The sequence below is a fragment of the Haematobia irritans genome, chromosome 4, assembly GCF_050003625.1.
Source record: "Haematobia irritans isolate KBUSLIRL chromosome 4, ASM5000362v1, whole genome shotgun sequence".
In the NCBI taxonomy this organism is placed as follows: domain Eukaryota; kingdom Metazoa; phylum Arthropoda; class Insecta; order Diptera; family Muscidae; genus Haematobia; species Haematobia irritans.
This window is the reverse complement of record NC_134400.1, coordinates 133,391,846-133,410,737: the sequence shown is the minus strand read 5'-3', so window position 1 is coordinate 133,410,737 and position 18,892 is coordinate 133,391,846. Positions and strand designations below refer to the sequence as shown.

Here is an 18,892-nt window from a genome sequence, read left to right as displayed (position 1 = left end):
CGTGGCAGGCCCTTTCCCAGTAAGTGATTCTGGGAACCGTTATGTCCTTGTGGTCATGGATTACTTCAGCAAATGGCCGGAGGTGTATGCAATTCCAAACCAAGAAGCAAAAACGATTGTGGATGTTGTCAACAAAAACTGGATATGTCGCTACGGTGTGCCGTCCGAGATTCACTCAGACCAGGGAAGAAATTTTGAATCGGCCATATTCAAAGAGATGTGTGAATCCCTTGGTATCAAGAAAACGAGGACTACACCATTACATCCACAATCCGATGGCATGGTAGAAAGGTTTAATCGCACTCTGGAGGAACATCTTCGAAAAGTAGTGGACAACGGCCAGAGGGACTGGGACGAGCATATACCAAAGTTTTTGCTGTCGTATAGATCTGCCATTCATGATTCCACCTCTCGAACACCGGCCAATGTTCTATTCGGAACTGAGTTGAAGTTGCCTGGTGATCTGATATTCGGTGCTAAACCTAATGAGCTCGCCATGGAAGAAAACAGAAACGACATCCCAAACACTTTCGGTGAAGTTCACGAATCAGTGCGCAACAAAATAAAAATGGTCAGCAACAGAATGAAGGCGAGATACGATCGTGCTGTAAATACTGAAGGCTTCCAAGAAGAAGAATTGGTTCTGCTATTTAACCCGCAACGAAAGAAAGGATTGTGTCCTAAACTGCAAACACAGTGGGAAGGCCCATACAAAGTCATCAAGAAGATCAATGATGTTGTATACCGGATTCAGAAGGACGACAGCCCTAGATCAAAGATGAAAGTTGTACATCTGGAACGATTGGCTCCTTACGGAACAGGTTCTGTGCCTGTTCGGGACGAACAGGCTTAAGCGGGAGGCAGTGTTACGAATTTGATAATTATAGATATAAGTTTATTTAAATTAGTTTCCGTTAATTTAAAATTTAAAATTGTAACGATAAAATTTCGCTATCACTTGTTGGAATCATCTATTCATTTTCTAGTATTTTCCTGAATTTCTTTTATGTTCTTTTGTTTGCTTACCGAAATGTTAGTTCTTACTCATAGAATAACAACCCCTTTGCTTTGTTAGTTTGCTTTCTCATTTCATCTCATTGTCTATTGTCATTGTGTTGTAGTAATGCGAGCATATATCTATGTGAGTGTGTATGTGTTTGGCAGCCACCAGACGAATTACTTAATAGTCGTAGATCCTTCTAGCATTGTCTAAGAATGTTCTGGCGTTGCCAGAATATTGTAGTGCTACCAGAATGTTCTCGTATTGCCACACCGTCATATATAAAAGCGCTCGCATGCTGCTAACGAGTCAGTCTTAATTAAAGCGTCAAACGAATAACTTCAGTGTGAACGAATTGTAAAGTGTGAAGTCATAGTAAATAAATTGTAGATTGTCGTTATTTAAAAGAACTGTGTTTTAATTGTCGGGTAATTAAAAACGCCTAAATATAAAAACGTAACAATATATATACTTTATGGGGTCTTAGAGCAATATTTCGTTTTATATGTATTAAAAACGGAATAACAAAGTTAATATACTCCCCATCCTATGGTGGAGGGTATAAAAAGAAAGAAAATCATGATGGGTTTGCTTTTCGGTTGTCTCATTGCTAAACAACAATGCTTTTTCAGTTGAGACAGCAGTAGTAGTAAGTGTGATAATTTCCTTTTTTAAACAGAAAAAAGTTTTTTTTCCAAAAAACTAAGTGTTAAAAAAATAATTCCTCAACAAACGACTTATATGTAAATGTCGCTGTCTTTTGATAGAGTTCCTCATGGATAAAATATATTCCGAAACTAATTTCTTAATAACGCTCTAATAACGATGTACGATACGCCTCGAATTCACCAGAGTGATTTTCAAACGCTTCATACTCAACACAGTGAATTCAATACACTTTCACATCTGCATTTGGAAGCTGTTGGAATCCGAATATATTTTGGAGGTGAGTGTTTATTTAGTTATCAGTTTATAAATTGGTTTGTGTATTTGCTAAATTTGTGAAGCAAATAAAGATGGCACTCATATTACACATGGAATGGTTAAAAAGTCTTGTGTCGTTCCGGAACGAACTAGTTCCAATGAACGGTTCACTAAAAGGAACGATTGTCATTAGTCCCATTTCTTTCGTTCTCATCGTTCCTTTTGTCATTTGTTATTATACCCTAAACCACATAGTGGTCAGGGTATAATAAGTTTGATCGGCCAAAAAATGTGCCTACCAGAAATATTGATTTTAGACCCCATAAAATATATACCGATCGGCTCAGAATCACCTTCTGAGTCGATCTAGCGTTTGGTGTCCGTCCATCTGTCCATGTATTTGTTGTTCACAGGATTCCGGTCGAAATTATTAACCGATTTTGATGAAATTTGGTACAGGGAGTTTTTTGGGCACAAGGACGAACGCTATTGAATTTGGAAGAAATCGGATCAAATTTAGATATTGCTCCCATATATATGTATCGCCCGATTTCGACAAATGGGGTCACGTTGCGCGTTTTTTCAAACGCATCGTCACCAAATTTGGCAAAAGGTAATCTTTTCCATCGCCCTTCAAGTCTGCAAAATTTCATCCAAATCGGTTCAGATTTAGATATAGCTCTCATATATATGTATCGCCCGATTTTCCCAAATTTGGCCACAAAACCTTTATTTATCAACCGATCTGACCCAAATTTGGCTAAATGTAGTCCTCTATAGCACTTACTATATGTGCAAAAAATCATCGAAATCGGTTCAGATTTAGATATAGCTCCCATATATATGTATAGCCCGATTTTCCCAAATTTGGCCATAGAACCCTTATTTATTAACCGATCTTACTAAAAGTTGTCTACACGGATGAAAAAGACTGTTTTTCATATGTTTGGCTATAAACATTATATGTTTGGAACACAAATTTTTAAACACAATATTTTTGAGTGCAAGCATATAATGTTCATAAACTAGCATAAAATGTTTGGGACATATATGTTAATATGTTAGAACATATTATGTTTGGGACATAAAATGTTTGTAAATATAATATGCTTGGATGCAAACATATATTAATTTAGAAATAGCCTATAAACATATATGTGTTTAGTAGCTTGGAGCGCTATTTAACAGGGAGCGATATTGAATTAAATTGGTGGTTGTTGCTTGTTATTACAAAATTACCATTTTATTTTTGCTTGGGCAATTGATCAGCTCTTTGATCCTCACAAACTGTGTGGTCCGCTGTTCGAATCCCCGTCCGGCAAAAGGTAAAATTAAAATAAAAAAATCATAAAATTGAATAATTTCTTCTACAATGTTTGTATTAAGGCCGGTACTCTGTTCGGTTTTCGCGTTGAAACTCCATACAAAACCAAAAAATGCGAAAAATTTGCGAAATTTTTTCCATTTGTGATACTTTGTTTTTTCGTGTTGAAAAACTGACGTTTATAGCACGGCGCCATTTGCAATGTGAATTAAGAAATAATTTATTTATTAAAAACTATTTGTGCGGGTTTATAAATCAAACACGGACCATATTTTTGTTCCGAAACTATACAAAGGATCAAAGGAATAGCAGATCAATTGCCCAAGGAAAAATAAAATGTTATTTTGTAAAAACAAGCAACAACCACCAACTTAATCCAATATCGCTCCCTGTAAAATAGCGCTCCAAGCTACCTAAAAAACGCCGCTTTCTATGTGCGAAATAATGGTTTCCATAAAAATTTTTCGCAAGAATTAACATAGTACCGGCCTTTAGAGAAAAAGGTGCTAAGAACTAAAAAATCTCGTGGAAGTGAGAAAGATTTCGGGGAATATGCAATTGGGCAGAAACAAAATTTTGAGCATTCAGGTCGAAAACCTATGTTGTTAGCACCTATATTACCTGTTTATTTTCATAATTCATTATGATTGTAAATATATAAAAAAATAATTAAAATTTTGAGCACAATATTGTTTGGGAGAATTTTTTAAGCATATAATATTTTTGGGTGCAAAATGCTTCCAAACATATTTTATGGTCACATAATAACATATTGTTTTTTGGAAGACAACATTATTGAATTTGGATGCAAAAATACAAAATGTTTGGAACTTAGACTACCCAAACATATATTGTTTAGACCAATATGCTTTCAAACATATTATATATTGGAAGAGATCAAACATATAAATGTTTGGGCAATACCCAAAAATATATATGCTTGAAGCAAAATATGTTTGGGAGTATATGTTACAGAAGCGATTTTTTGTGAGCGTGTAGATTCAGTCCTCTATAGTACTAACTATATGTTCAAAATTTCATCGAAATCGGTTCAGATGTAGATATAGCTCCCATATATGTATCACCCGATTTTAAAAGATTCGCCCCTAATAACCTTATGTTTGACCATACAGGCCTCATTTCTTAACTGATCTTACTCAAATCTTGCACAAGGTAACCTTTTGTGGTATTAATCAAACCCGCAAAATATTGTGCAAATTGGTTCAGATTTATATATAGCTTCCATATACATGCATCGCTCGATTTTCCCAAATTTGGCCATAGTACTCTTATTTATTAACCAATGTTACTCAAATTTCAAATTTTGATGTACTAGCCGATCGTACTTATACGTACTTGTAGCTCTTACATAAGAATATTGCTCGATTTTTACAAATTTGTGTTTATTACCCACAATAATTTAACGATTTTCTCTTTTTTAATAATGGGCTCAATATTAGTGGCATACTAACTCCGTAGGTGCAATATCAACACAGCCAGTGTTGCTAGAAGTAGGGTAAATTCCCTATATGTAGGGTTTTTCCAATATTTAGCGTCTTGTAGGAACGTAGGGCCACAATGTAGGACATTTTCACTCAACATAATTTGTAATAATTTTTACATTTTGGTGGCTCTAGAGGAAATTAGAAGCCGGCAAGGCTTGATCTTTAATAATGTGTGGTAAACTTTATTCCTGTAGAAAATTTGTCAACATTTTATTTCTACACGCTCACAAAAAATCGCTTCTGTAACATATACTCCCAAACATATTTTGCTTCAAGCATATATATTTTTGGGTATTGCCCAAACATTTATATGTTTGATCTCTTCCAATATATAATATGTTTGAAAGCATATTGGTCTAAACAATATATGTTTGGGTAGTCTAAGTTCCAAACATTTTGTATTTTTGCATCCAAATTCAATAATGTTGTCTTCCAAAAAACAATATGTTATTATGTGAACATATAATTTGTTTGGAAGCATTTTGCACCCAAAAATATTATATGCTTAAAAAAAATTCTCCCAAACAATATTGTGCTCAAAATTTTATTTATTTATTTATATATTTACAATCATAATGAATTATGAAAATAAACAGGTAATATAGATGCTAACAACATAGGTTTTCGACCTGAATGCTCAAAATTTTGTTTCTGCCCAATTGTATATTCCCCCACATCTTTCTCACTTCCACGAGATTTTTTAGTTCTTAGCACCTTTTTCTGTAATACAAACATTGTAGAAGAAATTATTCAATTGTATGATTTTTTTTATTTTAATTTTACCTTTTGCCGGACGGAGATTCGAACAGCGGACCACACAGTTTGTAAGGATCAAAGAAGTAGCTGATCAATTGACCAAGGAAAAATAAAATGTTAATTTTGTAATAACAAGCAACAACCACCAACTTAATTTAATATCGCTCCCTGTTAAATAGCGCTCCAAGCTACTAAACACATATATGTTCCCTGCCAGCATTTCAAAGTTCCATTTCAACCTCATCGTTACCACAGACTCGTAAATGTCACTTCAACCATCATGAAAAGGTACATCAAAAAGTACATGCAAGTAATTTGCCATCCCTACTGTTAAAAAAGCCATTTTTTTGTGAAACGCCAAGCGCAACCAGCTTGTTATATTTTAATTAAATAAAAACGAAAATAAAGTTCTGAAAACATAGATTATACGCTTAAAATTGTGAAAGGTATATTGGTGAACAATTTGGTGATTTTCCAAATGGAATAAAGTGATTGTTTTTCAGATATTTTACAGACACGCTGCCTCCATGGAATAAAAACACTGGTTGATAGACGCAGCAACATGTAACTCTCTACTTGTAACTCAACATCATCATTAATGCCAAAAATTATGTTAAATGTAATGTGATAGTGGTATAAATGTTATATTTTTAAGAATTTGTAAATGTTTAATCAAATTAATAAATATCTAAACAAACGTGTTTTACTCGACCACAATGATTCTTTTACAACTATCTTAAAATGCACTTTTTCTGATTGTTTGGAGGGTCCCTTATTGGCGTCGTTCTAAATTGATCTATAAAGGCACCTAATAATTGCACTCATGCGAAACATTTTTGTAGTAACTTGGCGTGGTACAACTTCTCAATAGTGACGGCGCTTTTCCGACGAGTTTTTGATGTCGTATATGATTGTTTTCGACGTAGTGGGGATTCTCAAAAGAGTCCCCAAATTCAAAAAATGTTGGCAGGGTTTATAGTCTATTTTTAAATTAATATATGTTTGCATCCAAGCATATTATATTTACAAACATTTTATGTCCCAAACATAATATGTTCTAACATATTAACATATATGTCCCAAACATGTTATGCTAGTTTATGAACATTATATGCTTGCACTCAAAAATATTGTGTTTAAAAATTTGTGTTCCAAACATATAATGTTTATAGCCAAACATATGAAAAACAGTCTTTTTCATCCGTGTATAGAACATTTGGTCAAAATTGTATTTCTATAGAAATTTTTTTCAAAATATTATTTCTATAAAAAATTTTCTCAAAATTTTATTTCTGTGGAATTTTTTCTCAAAATTTTATTTCTATAGAATTTATTGTCAAAATTTTATTTCTATAGAAAATTTTCTCACAAAAATTTGTTTATAGAAACTTTTTCCAAAATTTTATTTTTATAGAGATTTAACAAAAAAGGTTACTAATTTGGGTAGAATTCTACAAACTGTGGCAACCGTGGTGGTAATACAAATTTATATTCTAAGTTATATACGTTGCATATTCATGTTTTAAGATAATAAAGTACTTAGAACCATTTTTGTTTTGTAACATTTTTTAAATTTAACGAAAAATATAGTAGGGAAAATTATTTGGGAATGTATGGGAAAGTAGGGAACTTTTTTGTCCTTGTAGGGTAAACCGAACATTTTCCCTGGCAACATTGACTATGAGCTATAGTCAGATTGACACAAAGCACCCATAGACATGTGTACCCCTTAATTTTCTTAAATATGCAACTGCGGTTTATCTCCCATACCTATATGTTACCCCACAAATGCTTATGATTACTAATTCTGTAATGGTGGTTTAGGGTATGATATAGTCAGCCCGACTTTCTACTTTACTTACTTGTTTTTAATTTGCGCTCCATCGTTCATCGGATCGCAATGGCATTTTTGACTTTTGTTTGACAGTAGCTCTTTGCCAAATCATTAATTTTGGAGGGTATGTATGTTATATTAAATTATTGATTGATATGCTGCTGTTTCACAAAAAATTCTTTTATGATTAGTCTTGCGCAAAATCGTTCACCGGAACTAGTTCGGTCCGGCACGACACAATACTAAGATAAAGTCATTGCAATGAATTATTTTACACAAAGTATAGTATTATTAAATCCAAAGACAAAGAAAGAGTTTAGTTTTCCGAGTATAGTTACTTCCTTATATTTTCCATTTCATTCATTATTTTTTTCTTACAAACTATTTGAACTAATTTGGTTTGATGACAGATTCCCGTTTCCCGAAGATAAATTTAAAGATTCTACCTATGAAGACTAGACCAGATTCTGGATTCAAAAGAACTAATTTTGTTCAAGTTTTAGAGGAATCATAAACATCTCGCGTAAGTGTGCAAGGAAATTATGAAAAAAAAACGCCTTGATTTGAAATAAAAAATCTTCAAATGATTCGAAGAAGTAAAATCTGGAAATTTTACTTTCAGTTTAAAACAATTTATATAAGCCAAAGGAGTTAAATTTGAGAGATCAATCTATATGGGTATACCACCCAAAAATATGATATTCACCAAATTAAGCACACCTAATTGTGGTTCTGAAAACCCTGCATAATCTTGACCCCAAATCGGAGGGCGGGTTTTTAAAGGGGACATATCAAAATCTGTACCGATACACTATATATTCGTAACACCTATTTATGGTCCTAAAAACCTCTAGACTTCAAATTTCAGGTAAATTCGATAAAAACTACGTTTTCTACAAGCCCAAGAAGTAAACTCGGGAGACCGACTTATATGGGGGCTATACCAAAACATGGACCGATGCACACCATTTTCTTAATGAACAATAAAAACTACGGTTTCTAGAAGCTCAAGAAGTAAAATCTGGAGATCGGTCTATATGGGGGCTATACCAAAACATGGACCGATCTTCACCATTTTCAGCACACCTCTTTATGGTCCTAAAATACCTCTAGATTTCTACTTTCAGGCAAATTGGATAAAAATACGGTTTCTATAAGCCCAAGAAATAAAATCGGGAGATCGGTCTATATGGGGCTATACCAAAACATGGACCGATACTCACCATTTTTGGTACACTTCTTTACGGTCCTAAAATATCTTTAGATTTCCAATTTCAGGTAAATTGGATAAAAACTATGGTTGCTATAAGCCCAAGACCCCAAATTGGGAGGTCGGTTTATATGGGGACTATATCAAAATCTGGACCGATATAGCACATCTTCCAACTTGATCTGCGTGCAGACAAAAGATGAGTTTGTGCAAAATTTCAGCACGATTGCTTCATTTTTGAAGACTGTAGCGTGATTACAACAGACAGACAGACAGACGGACATTGTCATATCGTCTTGGAATTTCTCCCTGATCAAGAATATATATACTTTATATAGTTGGAAATCGATATTACGATGTGTTAAAAACGACGGTTGCTATAAGCCCAAGACCCCAAATTGGGAGGTCGGTTTATATGGGAACTATATTTTAAAAATCTGCACCGATATAGCCCATCTTCGAACTTGACCTGCCTGCAGACAAAAGACGAGTTTGTGCAAAATTTCAGCACGAAAATTTTTCATTGATATAACGAAACATTTTCATTAAGACAATGAAAATATTCGTTAATAGTACGAAAATTTTCGTTGACTAACAGAATATTCATTATGGTAACGAAAAATTTCGTTATATTAACGAATTTGTTTCATTGGCTATATAACCAGGACTGCGGAATCGAGTCAATTTTGCTCGACTCCGGCTCCGACTCCGACTCCAGCATTTCTTATTAGCCTCGACTCCGACTCCGGAATCGACTCCAGGTGGTATACCTAAATCTCATTTTAACAGTATTACAGATGTAATTTTAAGGTGTACACACAAAGAAAATTTCATTAAAATTGAGCCAACGAAACCTTTTCATTGATATAACGAAACATTTTCATTGATACAATGAAAATATTCGTTAATAGTACCACAAGTTGCGTTGATTAACAGAAAATTCGTTATAATAATGAAAATGTTCGTTGTATTAATGAATTTATTTCATTGGCTCACTTTTAATGACACATTTCGTTAATATAACGAAACTTTTTCTATCAGTGTAGTGTTCCAAAAATAGACCAATATAATTATTCTATTTTGCCATATGTGTTTATATGTCCAAAAGAACTCTAATTTTAAATTTTGATACGCCTCGACGACAAACCTCAGCTTTTTAGGGAAAGAACTCTACATTTAATTTTAAGGCAAATAAATTAAAATACGACACAAGACTATATAGAGGCCACATCAAGATATGGGTATAACAACAATTTCTAGAATATATATTTATAAAAATTTCAAAACATTCCAGAAGTTTAAGAAGTAAAATCCTGGTATTGGTCTATATAGGCATTTTGTAAAAAATAAATCTATATCAAAATAGAAACACTAACAAAAAGATACACAAAAATCAAAATGTTGGGCTAATCAGATAGAAAGTTTAGATGTTAAACAAGTAAGGAAAGTCTAAAGTCGGGCGGGGCCGACTATATTATACCCTGCACCACTTTGTAGATCTAAATGTTCGATACCATATCACATCCGTTAAATGTGTTGGGGGATATATATAAAGGTTTGTCCCAAATACATACATTTAAATATCACTCGGTCTGGACAGAATTTGATAGAATTCTACAAAATCTATAGACTCAAGATTTAAGTCGGCTAATGCACAAGGGTGGAACACAATGTTAGTAAAAAACAAGTAAGGAAAGTCTAAAGTCGGGCGGGGCCGACTATATTATACCCTGCACCACTTTGTAGATCTAAATTTTCGATACCATATCACATACGTCAAATGTGTTGGGGGCTATATATAAAGGTTTGTCCCAAATACATACATTTAAATATCACTCGATCTGGACAGAATTTGATAGACTTCTACAAAATCTATAGACTCAAAATTTAAGTCGGCTATTGCACTAGGGTGGAACACAGTGTTAGTAAAAAACAAGTAAGGAAAGTCTAAAGTCGGGCGGGGCCGACTATATTATACCCTGCACCACTTTGTAGATCTAAATTCTCGATACCATATCACATCCGTCAAATGTGTTGGGGGCTATATATAAAGGTTTGTCCCAAATACATACATTTAAATATCACTCGATCTGGACAGAATTTGATAGACTTCTACAAAATTATAGACTCGGGTAATGCACTAGGGTGGAACACAATGTTAGTAAAAAAATATGGGAAACGTTTAAATCTGAAGCAATTTTAAGGAAACTTCGAAAAAGTTTATTTATGATTTATCGCTCGATATATATGTATTAGAAGTTTAGGAAAATTAGAGTCATTTTTACAACTTTTTGACTAAGCAATGGCCATTTTACAAGGAAAATGTTGATATTTTGACCATTTTTGTCGAAATCAGAAAAACATATATATGGGAGCTATATCTAAATCTGAACCGATTTCAACCAAATTTGGCGCGCATAGCTACAACGCTAATTCTACTCCCTGTGCAAAATTTCAACTAAATCGGAGCAAAAAATTGGCCTCTGTGGTCATTTGAGTGTAAATCGGGCGAAAGCTATATATGGGAGCTATATCTAAATCTGAACCGATTTCAACCAAATTTGAAACGCATAGCTATAATGCTAATTCTACTCCCTGTGCAAAATTTCAACTAAATCGGAGCAAAAAATTGGCCTCTGTGGACAAAGGAGTGTAAATCGGGCGAAAGCTATATATGGGAGCTATATCTAAATCTGAACCGATTTGGCTGATATTTTGCAAGTTTTTCGAGACTCGTAAAATATTCGGATGTACGGAATTTGAGGAAGATCGGTTGATATACACGCCAATTATGACCAGATCGGTGAAAAATATATATGGCAGCTATATCTAAATCTGAACCGATTTTTTCCAAAATCAATAGGGATCGTCTTTGAGCCGAAACAGGACCCTATACCAAATTTTAGGACAATCGGACTAAAACTGCGAGCTGTACTTTGCACACAAAAATACATCAACAGACAGACAGACGGACAGACAGACAGACAGACAGACAGACAGACAGACAGACAGACAGACAGACAGACAGACAGACAGACAGACAGACAGACAGACAGACAGACGGACATCGCTAAATCGACTCAGAATTTAATTCTAAGACGATCGGTATACTAAAGATGGGTCTCAGACTTTTTCCTTCTTGGCGTTACATACAAATGCACAAACTTATTACACCCTGTACCACAGTAGTGGTGAAGGGTATAATTAAAAAAAAAATCAGCATTTTTTTTTAACTGAATTAGTCTTCCGAATTTGATTAAAAAGTTAATTGTATCAATTAATTTTTTAATTAAAAATTTTAAAATTTTCAACCATTGACTTAATTAACTTAATGTTTCTATCATGATTAAAAACTTAATTGTATCAATTAATTTATTAATTGAAAAACTTTTCAACTTCAATTAACTTTTTAATTGGAAATATTTTGGTGATATATTTTTTTGTGTACAGAGAAATAAAATAATTAAAGGAACAACAAGCCGTTTTACTATTATGAAAATTTTCATACATTAAAATTAAACTTTCTAAGCAAAAGTACTTTATTATAAAAACTTATGATGAAAGTTCTTAATACAATGTTTGTTGTGAATAAAAATTATGACCACGTAGAACAGAGAGTAGTTCATTTGAACTCGCTGTTTGGACATTTTACTTATCCTTTTTTTATTCATCGTAGGCTATTTTTTCACATATCTTGCTGGAAAAAATGGAAGCAATAATGAAAATTGTTAAAATTTAACACCATGTAATGAAATATAATTTTTTAATTCTTCATTTTAGCTTGTTATACCCTTCACCACTACTGTGGTACAGGGTATAATAAGTTTGTGCATTTGTATGTAACACCAAGAAGGAGTAATCATAGACCAACCTTTTAGTATACGGATCGGCTTAGAATTAAATTCTGAGTCGATTTAGCGATGTCCGTCTGTCTGTCTGTCCGTCTGTCTGTCCGTCTGTCTGTCTGTCTGTCTGTCTGTTGATGTATTTTTGTGTGCAAAGTACAGCTCGCAGTTTTAGTCCGATTGTCCTAAAATTTGGTATAGGGTCCTGTTTCGGCTCAAAGACGATCCCTATTGATTTTGGAAAAAATCGGTTCAGATTTAGATATAGCTGCCATATATATTTTTCACCGATCTGCTCATAATTGACGTGTATATCAACCGATCTTCCTCAAATTCCGTACATCCGAATATTTTATGAGTCTCGAAAAACTTGCAAAATATCAGCCAAATCGGTTCAGATTTAGATATAGCTCCTATATATAGCTTTCGCCCGATTTACACTCATTTGCCCACAGAGGCCAATTTTTTGCTCCGATTTAGTTGAAATTTTGCACAGGGAGTAGAATTAGCGTTGTAACTATGCGTGCCAAATTTGCTTGAAATCGGTTCAGATTTGGATATATCTCCCATATAAAGCTTTCGCCCGATTTACACTCATATGACCACAGAGGCCAATTTTTAACTCCGATTTAGTTGAAATTTTGCACAGGGAGCAGAATTAGCATTGTAACTATGCGTGCGATTTGAAATTTGGTTGAAATCGGTTCAGATTTAGATATAGCTCCCATATATATGTTTTTCTGATTTCGACAAAAATGGTCAAAATGCCAACATTTTCCTTGTAAAATTACACTGCAAGTTGTAAAAATGAATCTAATTTTCCTAAACTTCTAATACATATATATCGAGCGATAAATCATAAATAAACTTTTTCGAAGTTTCCTTAAAATTGCTTCAGATTTAAACGTTTCCCATATTTTTATACCCACCACCATAGAATGGTGACGGGGGTATAATAAGTTTGTCATTCCGTTTGTAAGACATCGAAATATCGATTTCCGACTATATAAAGTATATATATTCTTGATTAGGGAGAAATTCTAAGACGATATAACGATGTCCGTCTGTCCGTCTGTCTGTCTGTCTGTTGTAATCACGCTACAGTCTTCAATAATGAAGCAATCGTGCTGAAATTTTGCACAAGCTCGTCTTTTGTCTGCAGGCAGGTCAAGTTCGAAGATGGGCTATATCGGTCCAGGTTTTGATATAGTCCCCATATAAACCTCCCGATTTGGGGTCTTGGGCTTATAGAAATCGTACTTTTTATCCAATTTGCCTGAAATTTGAAATCTGGAGGTATTTTATGACCATAAAGAGGTGTGCCAAAAATGGTGAGTATCGGTCCACGTTTTGGTATAGCCTTCATATAGACCGATCTCCCGATTTTATTTCTTGGGCTTATAGAAACCGCAGTTTTTATTCAATTTACCTGAAATTGGAAATCTAGAGGTATTGTAGGACCACAAATACGTGTGCCAAAAATTGTGAGTATCGGTCCATATTTTGGTATAGCCCCCATATAGACCGATATCCCGATTTTACTTCTTGGGCTTATAGAAAACGCAGTTTTTATTCAATTTATCTGAAATTGGAAATCTAGAGGTATTGTAGGACCACAAATACGTGTGCCAAAAATTGTGAGTATCGGTCCATATTTTGGTATAGCCCCCATATAGACCGATCTCCCGATTTTACTTCTTGGGCTTATAGAAACCGCAGTTTTTATTCAATTTATCTGAAATTGGAAATCTAGAGGTATTGTAGGACCACAAATATGTGTGCCAAAAATTGTGAGTATCGGTCCATATTTTGGTATAGCCCCCATATAGACCGATCTCCCGATTTTACTTCTTGGGCTTATAGAAACCGCAGTTTTTATTCAATTTATCTGAAATTGGAAATCTAGAGGTATTGTAGGATCACAAATTCGTGTGCCAAAAATGGTGAGCATCGGTCCATGTTTTGGTATGGTGCCCATATAAACCGACCTCCCGATTTGGGGTCTTGGGCTTATAGAAACCGTAATTTTTATCCAATTTGTCTGAAATTGGAAATCTAGAGGTATTTTAGGACCATAAAGAGGTGTGCCGAAAATGGTGAGTATCGGTCCATATTTTGGTATAGCCCCCATATTTATCGATTTCCCAATTTTACTTCTTGGGCTTCTAGAATCCGAAGTTTTTATCCTATTTGCCTGAAATTGGAAATCTAGAGGTATTTTCGGGTCACAAAGAGGTGTGCCGAAAATGGTGAGTATCGGTCCATATTTTAGTATAGGCCCCATAAGAACGATCTCCCGATTTAACTCCTTGGGATTCTAGAAACCGTAGTTTTTATCTGATATGCCTGAAATTGTAAATATTCTGGTATTTTAGGCTCACAAAAACGTGTATCGGGTTAAATTTTTATGGATCCATATGGTAATGCCTCGGGAGCCATATGGTAATGCCTCGGGATCCATATGGTAATCTCTCGGGAGCCACCGTGGTGCAATGGTTAGCATGCCCGCCTTGCATACACAAGGTCGTGGGTTCGATTCCTGCTACGACCGAACACCAAAAAGTTTTTCAGCGGTGGATTATCCCACCTCAGTAATGCTGGTGACATTTCTGAGGGTTACAAAGCTTCTCTAAGTGGTTTCACTGCAATGTGGAACGCCGTTCGGACTCGGCTATAAAAAGGAGGACCTTGTCATTGAGCTTAACATGGAATCGGGCAGCACTCAGTGATAAGAGAGAAGTTCACCACTGTGGTATCACAATGGACTGAATAGTCTAAGTGAGCCTGATACATCGGGCTGCCACATAACCTAACCTAACCTATGGTAATGCCTCCATATAGACCGACTTCACTTCTTGAGGGTGTAGAAGGCGCACTGATCATGAAAATTGCTTGAAACTCAATGTAAAATTTCCACATTTTACTTCTACAGATTTAAGATTTCAAATCGAGACTTTATTTTATAATTTTCTTGCACACTTACAAGAGATGTTAATGATTCCTTTAAAACTCAAACAAAAATGGTTCTTATAAATCCAGAATCTGATATAGTCTTCATAGGTGAAACCGTTAAATTTATCTTCGGGAAGTGTCCTCAAGTCCTCAAGCCCTCCTGAAATTTCAAAGGAAACCCTAATATTTGGTTCATGGTGGTGGGTATTTAAGATTCGGCCCGGCCGAACTTACTGCTGTATATACTTGTTTTTACTAACATTGTGTTCCACCCTAGTGCATTAGCCGACTTAAATTTTGAGTCTATAGATTTTGTAGAAGTCTATCAAATTCTTCCAGATCGAGTGATATTTAGATGTATGTATTTGGGACAGACCTTTATATATAGCCCCCAACACATTTGACGGATGTGATATGGTATCGAAAATTTAGATCTACAAAGTGGTGCAGGGTATAATATAGTCGGCCCCGCCCGACTTTAGACTTTCCTTACTGGTAACTTACTATATTTGGGGGCATTTTATCAAATGGTGTAAGGAATTCAACTTTTCTTTGGAAAATGAATCTCATAAAATTTTTACCTGAAACAATTAGAGAAATAATGAAGTATTCTATATAAACTCATAAAACTGTGTTATTATCGATGTGAAGGATATAACAAAAAAAATATTCTAGTTAAAAGAAAGCGAAAGTTTTAATATAAAACTTACCAATTCTCAATTAAATTGTACACTGAGGGGAAATATAAAAAGTTGTCCAAATTTATTTGGGTTACTCTGAAATTAAATATTTATTTTTTACATTAAATTAAATTAAATTAAATTATTAAATAGGTTTCCAAAAAATCTAATGAAAATAATAATAATATACATAAACAAGTATATACGGCCGTAAGTTCGGCCAGGCCGAAGCTTATGTACCCTCCATGGATTTCGTAGAAACTTCTTCTAAACACTGCCATCCACAATCGAATTACTTAAGTTGCGGTAACGCTTGCCGATGGCAAGGTACCTTAAAACCTCCTAACACCGTCTTCTAAATTGTATGTAAGTCCATACGTGGTACATATTAAATCAAAAAAGATCGATCAAATACGTATATAATTCAGTTTGACAAAATTTTCTATAGACATAAAATTTTGACAAAATTTTCTATAGAAATAAAATTTTAACAAAATTTTCTATAGAAATAAAATTGTCAACAACTTTCTTATAGAAATAAAATTTTGACAAATTTTTCTTTAGAAATAAAATTTTGACAAATTTTTCTTTAGAAATAAAATTTTCTATAGAAATAAATAAAATTTTCTATAGAAATAAAATTTTAACAACATTTTCTATAGAAATAAAATTTTGACAAAATTTTCTATAGAAAAAAATTTTTGACAAAATTTTCTATAGAAATAAAATTTTAACAAAATGTTTCTATAGAAATAAAACTTTGACAAAATTTTCTATAGAAATAAAATTTTGGCAGAATTTTCTATAGAAATAAAATTTTAACAACATTTTCTATAGAAATAAAATTTTGGTGGATTATTTTTGGCTCGAGTGGCAACCATGATTATGAACCGAATAAAAGTTTAACAAAATTCTCTATAGAAATAAAATTTTGAAAAAAAATTCTACAGAAATAAAATGTTGGTAGATTATTTTTGGCTCGTGTGGCAACCATGATTATAAACCGATATGGACCAACTTTTATGTGGTTGGAGATCGGCTATATATAACTATAGACCGATATGGACCAATTTTGGTATGGTTGTTTGCGGCCATATACTAACACGACGTTCCAAATTTGAACCGGATCGGATGAATTTTGCTCCTCCAAGAGGCTCCGCAAGCCAAATCTGGGGATCGGTATATATGGGGGCTATATATAATTATGGACCGATGTGGACCAATTTTTGCATGGTTGTTAGAGACCATATACCAACACCATGTACCAAATTTCAGCCGGATCGAATGAAATTCGCTTCTCTTTGAGGCTCCGCAAGCCAAATCTGGGGATCGGTTTATATGGGGTCTATATATAATTATGGACCGATGTGGACCAATTTTTGCATGGTTGTTAAATACCATATACCAACATCATGTTCCAAATTTCAGCCGGATCGGATGAAATATGCTTCTGTTAGAGGCTCCACATGCCAAATCTGAGTATTCCTTTATATGGGAGCTATACGTAAAAGTTTACCGATACGGCCCATTTGCAATACCATCCGACCTACATCAATAACAACTACTTGTGCCAAGTTTCAAGTCGATAGCTTGTTTTGTTCGGAAGTTTGAGTGATTTCAACAGACGGACGGACAGACATGCTTAGATCGACTCAGAATTTCACCACGACCCAGAATATATATATATATATATATATATATATATATATATATATATATATATATATATATATATATATATATATATATATATATATATATATATATATATATATATATATATATATATATATATATATATATATATATATATATATATACTTTATGGGGTCTCAGAGCAATATTTCGATGTGGTACACACGTAATGACAAAGTTAATATACCTCCATCCTATGGTGGAGGGTATAAAAAAGCAAATATTCTGGTTAACCCTAGACAGTCATCATTCGTCAAAATGACGACACGTAATTTAATTTTCGATTTAAAATGAATTTTAGTCTATTGGAAAATGGTAAATTTAAGTTATACTAAATCGACCGCTTTATGAATTTTTGTTTTATACTAACTAAAACCAAATTGAATAAGAAAATAAATTCAAGTTTTGTTCACTTTTTCGCTCACGATGAAAATTATAGCGTCTTGAAATGAGCCGTAGTCAAAATGACGAAGGATGACGTTAATGTACAAAAAATAAGGATGACTGTCCAGGGTTAAAAGAAAGTTAAAGAATCCTTACCAATTCACTATTAAATTACAATAAGGGTTATTCTAAAATTAAATATTGGTTTTTTACATTAAAAATATTACATTGGTTTCCAAAAAATTTGATTAAAGAAATACTAAAATAAAGTATTAAAAACCTGTAATTTTGATGATAAAAAGGTCATAAAAACGTAAATATTCAAGTTGAAAGAAAGCCAATTTTTAAAAGAAAACTTACCAATTCTCTATTTTTTAAATTTGTTTGAATCCATCTGGAGTTGCTCTGAAATTAAATATTGCTTTTACAACAAAGAAAAACAATAAACTGGTTTCAGAAAAAAAAAACAAAAAAAATAAATAAATAATTAACAAATAATAGTATACATAAAAAATATTCTTTTGAAAGAAAGCCATATTAAAACAAGTAAATCTAAATTTTCGATACCATATCATATCCATCGAAAGTGTTGGGGGCTATATATAAAGGTTTGTCCCAAATACATACATTTAAATATCACTCGATCTGGACAGAATTTGATAGACTTCTACAAAATCTATAGACTCAAAATTTAAGTCGGCTAATGGGAAATATGGGAAACATTTAAATCTGAAGCAATTTTAAGGAAACTTCGCAAAAGTTTATTTATGATTTATCGCTCGA

At 33.5% G+C, this 18,892-nt stretch overlaps 2 long non-coding RNA genes across 2 annotated transcripts; one reads left to right on the top strand and one right to left on the bottom strand.

Moving 5' to 3' along the window:
* Positions 1-5,283: 5,283 nt before the first annotated feature.
* On the bottom strand, positions 5,284-5,627 carry LOC142234704 (uncharacterized). The gene is made up of 2 exons (XR_012721689.1): positions 5,537-5,627; positions 5,284-5,473 (listed from the first exon to the last, which is right to left on the bottom strand). It is a non-coding gene; the product is annotated as an uncharacterized LOC142234704 (long non-coding RNA).
* Positions 5,628-5,731: 104 nt separating this feature from the next.
* LOC142234887 (uncharacterized) lies at positions 5,732-6,226 on the top strand. Its single transcript, XR_012721735.1, has 2 exons — positions 5,732-5,955; positions 6,013-6,226. It is a non-coding gene; the product is annotated as an uncharacterized LOC142234887 (long non-coding RNA).
* Positions 6,227-18,892: the final 12,666 nt, after the last annotated feature.